General features: G+C 57.7%; 1 protein-coding gene and 1 long non-coding RNA gene across 4 annotated transcripts in view; one reads left to right on the plus strand and one right to left on the minus strand.

The window, feature by feature from the left end:
• The window catches only part of LOC118165182, a 452777-nt gene that overhangs the window by 346011 nt on the left and 100766 nt on the right, over positions 1 to 6000 (minus strand). The gene's annotated exons all lie outside the window — the stretch shown is intronic.
• RRBP1 (ribosome binding protein 1) overlaps positions 5230 to 6000 on the plus strand; it is a 24517-nt gene continuing 23746 nt past the window's right edge. For both annotated transcript variants that reach the window (XM_035323066.1, XM_035323068.1), the window contains exon 1: positions 5230 to 5355. The gene's annotated coding sequence lies outside the window, so the exon portion shown is untranslated. The remainder of the gene's footprint in view (positions 5356 to 6000) is intronic.

Consider the following 6000-nt stretch of genomic DNA (forward strand, 5'->3'; position numbering starts at 1 on the left):
AGTCTGGGAGGGAGATGGGATGCTTCCCCTCCCTGAATGTCCCCTCCTGAGGATGAAGGGCCTCTGAAGGAGCTCCCACTACCTCTTCCTTGCCCAGAGGGGAATGCCCTTTCTTCCAAGCTGTATACAGCCCTTGGTCGCATGGCGAAGGATTAGGTAATTTCCTTCCCTCCCCTTATGGAAGGTGCTTTGATTAGCATGACCATTGTGTTCCCAAATTAGCTCTTGTCTCTGGCTTTGCCTTCAGGCTGGCTCTTCCTGTCACAAGCACGCTCTGGCACTGTGATACAGCTTTCCACCCATCAGCCTGCTGCTGACGTCCCAGCCACCCCGCTGACACTGGTGAGAGGCAGGGGCCTGATCCCGATAAACCAAAGCAAAGATAAACTGTCTGCAGCCCCTGGTGCTCCTTGGCCTCGGGGGCTGGCAGTCCCAGATGAGACAAGAAGGGAGGGTCAGCACCCTGCTGCGTGGGGTGGATGGATGGATGGCATGCCAGTAGCTGGCGTCTCTCCTTGTCTGAATTACGCAGGCATAGGCAGTCACACATCATGCCAAGGTCTCTGATGAGTTTTTCCAAGACTTCCTCAGGCCTCTCATTGCCAGCCTGCCCAGAAGAAGCTGTACAACAGCTGGGAGTCCTGCCGCCGTGCCAGTAGGACACACAAAATGAAGACATTTTAACAGGACAAGGTGCTTTCAGGCCACAAAGGTGGATCCAGCTGTTCTTAGTGATTTATTTTTTTCCCTTGCACAGCTGTAATATGAAGATTAGTGACATGGTGAAACCAGACTTGGTGCTTATCAGAGAACCACAGGATGGCTGAGGTGGGAAGGGACCTCAGGAGGTCACCTGGTCCAGGTATGCCTATGTTGCTCCTATCATTCACTGAGACACCACGTGAAACAATCGGCTTTTGGTTCAGGATGGATCTGGCTATGCCCCGTCCAACAGCTGCCCCTTGGGAGTTTATGTACCTCATGGTGAGACTACAGAGAGCTCGTCCTGCTGCTCCTCAACGCCTGGGACAGGTTTCAAACAGGCTTTGATGTGAGGCTTGTGGGACCATGGCAAGTGCCGGGCTGAGACCAGCAGCAGAAGGAACAAAGGTGCATCTCCTTCTCTGCCATGGCATCAGAGAGAACATGGAGCCCTTGCCCAGGAAAAGGGTTGGAGGTAGAGTTTACTGAGGGGCGAGGACAGACTGCTGATCAGGCTCATGGCACGGCCAGACAAGCGCACTGACCGGCCCCTGCAGGGCTTTTGTCCCCTTATCCCTGTTTTCCTCGAGTGACCACACCTGCCATTGTTCCTCTGGGCTCTCTCGGTGTGCCTGCGGACAAACTTCTCACTGCTTCGCCTTACACATTGTTCCAGAGCCTGGCTCTGGGATGTTAAGCTTTCTCTGCTCTCCGGGCCCTGTTGGTGCTTCACCCTGTGCTGTTCTCCAGAGCCACAGGCGTCATCCCACTAGGTCTGTGCACGTCTTGTTCCTCAGCTCTGCGGCTGTGAACTCTTTGGTTCACAAGTCACCAGGGTTGTTGCTTTTCAAAAAAAAACCAACAACAACTTCATTTAAGCCCCTAGCAGACCAAGTGACCCTTTTTCAGGAGGAGGATCTGGCCTAGCAGGGCACATGCCTGCGAAATGAAGCAGGAGAGCACATACTGGCTTACAAATTCTGTCACAGGAGACATGCGACTTGCCTGCGAGCCATGTTAGCTGCTCTGAAAGCCACGGCTCTGGGTAATGTCTGTGGGAAAATGTAGCTGGGATGGCTTCTGCTGCTGCCCACCTCACGTCCCTCTTGCAGTCAGGCTTCCCCAACATCTCTTCAGAGAAGGAAGGGAGCAGCTATGGGGCTACATCTCCTGCTCACAGGTCCCAGGGCAGTGCCGCTGGCACTAGAGATGGGAGAAATTGGTGTGCAAAGCCCATGGTGGTTGGTTAGGGACTTCTGAGTGTCACGGAGAGCTGGAACTGCTTGCAGAGCAGCTCTGGTCAGGCATGCAGCCGGGAAGCTGAAGCTAGTGGTTGGCAAGCCTCTTTGGTGTCACGTCTTGTCCCCAGAAGGTGTGCCCGGGGGTCCCAAATTAGCTAGCTGACACTCACGGCTGGCTGAGCCATGGGAGGTGGCGTTGCAGTTTCACAACCCCCTCTCTGCTGAGATAAGTCTGTTCAAGTAAATTCATCAGCAGGATGAGTTTAAATATGCTCTGCCTAAAGCCTCTCTGAAGACGGATGAAGGCACTGATGAGCCTCATGGACATTTGACCTTGCCCTGCTTCAAAGCACGTGTCGCCGTGCTTTCAAACGGCCCGGAGCAATCTGACACCAGACTTCAGGCAGACTTACACAGTGGGAGCCCTGTTACGGCCAGGGAGGCAGAAGAAAGGATACCACAAAAATGTGATGTCCTCGATGAGGTCAGTGGGCAAAGCGGGAAGTAGCTGGGGAGGAAAGAAAGAGATTATCTAGTACAAAACTTGATCACTTTAGCAGCTGATTCAACTCCAGGCTCCTCATCAATGCCATCTCCTTCTGTAATGGTTTTATTGTCAGAGGTCCTAAAGATAAAGCCACTTTTGGCTCCTGGTTGCCATTTCTGCAGGCTGGAGTGATTGGAAAAATGAGGGAAAGAATAAACTAAAATACAGATGTGTGTCTTGTGATTAGGTGCAGGCACTGGCACAGATGTGATCCGCAAGAGCAGGGGCTGGCCAGCAGCCTCTGGATCACACAGCCGAGGTGGTCTCTCCAACCTAAAACTCAGCCATGCCGCTGCAGAAACGTCTGCAAGGAGGGGCAGGAATGACCCAGAGGTGATTGCTGTGACCTCCGTGTGTCTGCATGGCTGGTAAATAAAGCAGAGCCTGTAGCGCAGTCACATCCCGAGCAAAGGCCGCCTCTCCTCTGGCTCCTGCCAGCTTTGCGGTGTGTTTCTGTACCAGCAAGCCACGGCAGCAAGGGTAGCAGACACGTCCCCACGTCCCCGTGGGCACCACCAGGTCCTGTAACACAACACAGGCCGTCTGTGAGCTGAGCCCCAGCCCCGAGGCAGGACTTGGTGATCCTCTCCGCAGGGTCTCGCCTGGCCCTCCAGGAGGAGAAGGGACCTGGGGAGCCCTGCGGAGCGTCCCCCTGCCTCGCAGCAGGGTTTGTTTGACGACTGCTGCGCAGAGCTAAAAATATCCCCGCGATGGTTATGAATTTAGGATAACTAATACATCTAGCGGAAAGATTTGGAGCTGCTCCAGGGCTAAACAACAGCTTCTTCACTGGCGGCCAAAGACTTGTGGATGCAAAAATAACTAGGGACTAAAAAACCTGAGCTGGAGCAGGGGATTTTCAGATCGAACCCAAGAAAAACTTTCTAGCGGTGAGGATGACCGTGGAGAGTCGCCAGCACTTTGGTTATTTTAACAACAGGGTACACAGGGCTCTGGTGGGGCTGGATTTGGGCTGGATGCTGCCTCTGGGCAAGGGCTGAGCTGGGTGGCTTGCTGGGGGCCCCCAGACCGTGATCACGGCTGGGCAGACCCCTGCACCCTAGCTGCCCTCCTGGGCAGGTCAGAGTGCTGCCCTCCTTGGTTAGAGTGTTTCATTGCTTTGCCCTTTGTTTACACCTCTTAGGAAATGAACTTTTAGATCTTTGGCATGGAAGAATTTAAAAAAAATAGCATGGGACTCATCCCTGTTGCTGTAGCAGAGGACGCCCAGGTCCCAAACTTCCATGCCTTTGCTTGAAGGGCTGAGCGTTGGATCGCTCTCTGCCCACGTCCATCCTTTGTGCTCATGGGTCTTGCCAGTCCAGGTCCAGCCCGAGGCAGGGAGCCCTTGCCCTGCTTTGCCTGCAGCGCGCAGAAAACCCACAAAAGTCTCCAAGGTCTCACGAGCGCTGAGAACAGAAGTGTTGGTGTCTACTTCAGGTCCCTCTGCAGAAGATGCATTATCATAATTAGATTAAATGTTTCTCCATTAGCATATTTTCCTCAAATTTCATCACACCAGTCTGCATGAAACAGTCGCTTATTCTCCTTGCCATTGTGTCGAGACGTACCAGGCTGAGGACAGGACCTGCTGCCCGGCCCAGCCCGGCCTCAATAGCACAGCTTGTTCTCTGCGCAAGGGGTGGCGATGCCGTGGCAGCTGATGTAAATCCCTGGGATTGCCACCCTGCAAGAGGCTCTGTCCACTGAAATGCTTTAACGTTGTTATCCCCCTCGCTCTTCAGTCACCTGAAATTTCCTTCTGCCCAAATGCTGAATTCGCCCTGGGACCCAGCTCTGCTGCCTCCATGATCACAAGTCCCTGCAATAAATTATCCCTCCCTCCCAGCCACTTCCCATAACAAATTAACTTCTTACTCTACATTCAGTGCCCAGCAAGTGCAGGAGCCACGGTGTGCACCACAACGTGGCCAGGGCTGAGCAGGAGAGGTAAGGAGATGCCTTTGAGCTTGGCTGAAGATGTGGAGACATGAGGGGCATTCCCACCCGAGTCTAGGCCTTTTGTGCAGCAACGGGTGAAAAGCATAGTTAATGCAATTTCTGGATGAAAGAGTAGGCAGCAAACTTCTGTTCTGGCCCCTTTCATTGCTTATCAGCTTATGGTTCCTGCCTGGCTGGGTGGTCAGTTGGTTTGGCTGGTTGGGTGGGGGGCCGGTTGAGCAGATAGTTGGCTTGTTGGGTGGTGGGTTGGTTGTTTGGGTAGTTTGTTGAGCAGATAGTTGGTTTGTTGGGTGGTGGGTTGGTTGTTTGGGCGGTTGGTTGAGCAGGCAGTTGGTTTGTTGGGTGGTTGGGTGGTTGGTTGGGTGGTTGGTTTGGTGGCACAGTCCTATGAGATGGGCCTCTGGCCATACCAGGATGGCTCTCATGGCACACGTCAGGGTAGAACATCTCCCAGAGAGTGCCCTGCGTCTTCTCTAACAGTCCAACCTAACAATTACTCCACCCAACGCCAACAGAGCCCCTTCCACCCCTTTCCTTTTCACCTCCAAGACGCCGAAGCACCTAACTACCCCCACCCAGCCAACTCCCGCAAACAGCCCCCCGAGTCCCACACCCCCTGCCCCACCGTGGACCAGGACACACACGGCGCCCTGAGGGACCCCACCGTGTGCCCCCGCTCCCTTTGGGACCCCCCCCATCTCCCCCACACCCCTTCCCCCGTTGCCCTGAGGGGCGGATCGGGGGGACTACAGCCCCCAGGGGCCGGCGCGGCCCGTCCCGGCCCGTCCCGTCCCGCCCCGCCGCGCTGAGTGGCCCCGCGGCCGGGAGCGGGGCGGGCCCGGCAGAAAAGTGCCACGACTCCACACGGCCGCGGCGGCGGGCAGGGACCGCGACACGGCGCCGGTAGGGACCGGCGGGCACCGGCACCGCGACCGGGGGGGGGGGGGGGGCTCTGGGACCGGGGCTGCGGGGTGGCGCTGCTCAGAGCCGGGGTGGGACCCCCCGCCGGGACCCTCCTCCCTAATAGGGACCCCCCCACCCCAATTGGGATCCCCACACCGGGGCCCCCTCCCCCCCCCCCCCCCGGTGTGGCCCCCAACACCGGGACCCCCCCCACCCAACCGGGGACCCCTCCCCGGTGCCCCCCCCCGCCGTGCTGCGGGGTCCCGAGCGGGGAGGAGGAGGTGGTGGGGAGGGGGGGGTCCCCGTCCCGCGACCCCCCCTGCCGCTGCCGCGTCCCCCACCGGGGGGAGAAGGGGATGGGGGGGTCCGGGGGGGTCCCCTGGGGGTGTCCCCGGCCGGGGGGCGGCGGTGGATGAATGGCCCGCGGCGTGCCAGGGCGGTGCGGAATGGCGACGTGTGCAGGCGGCCGGGGAGGGGCCGCCCCGCCGGATGATGGACGAAGCCGCCGCCTCCTCTTCCTCCCCTCGGCCCCCTCCGCCGCTGTGGGGCTGAGGGGACACCCCCCATTACCAGGGGACAGCCCCAAGTCCCCGGTACCCCCCCCCTTCAATCCCGGGGTACCCCCATCCCGGGCCGCCCCCCCCC

The sequence above is a fragment of the Oxyura jamaicensis genome, chromosome 3, assembly GCF_011077185.1.
Source record: "Oxyura jamaicensis isolate SHBP4307 breed ruddy duck chromosome 3, BPBGC_Ojam_1.0, whole genome shotgun sequence".
Lineage (NCBI taxonomy): Eukaryota > Metazoa > Chordata > Aves > Anseriformes > Anatidae > Oxyura > Oxyura jamaicensis.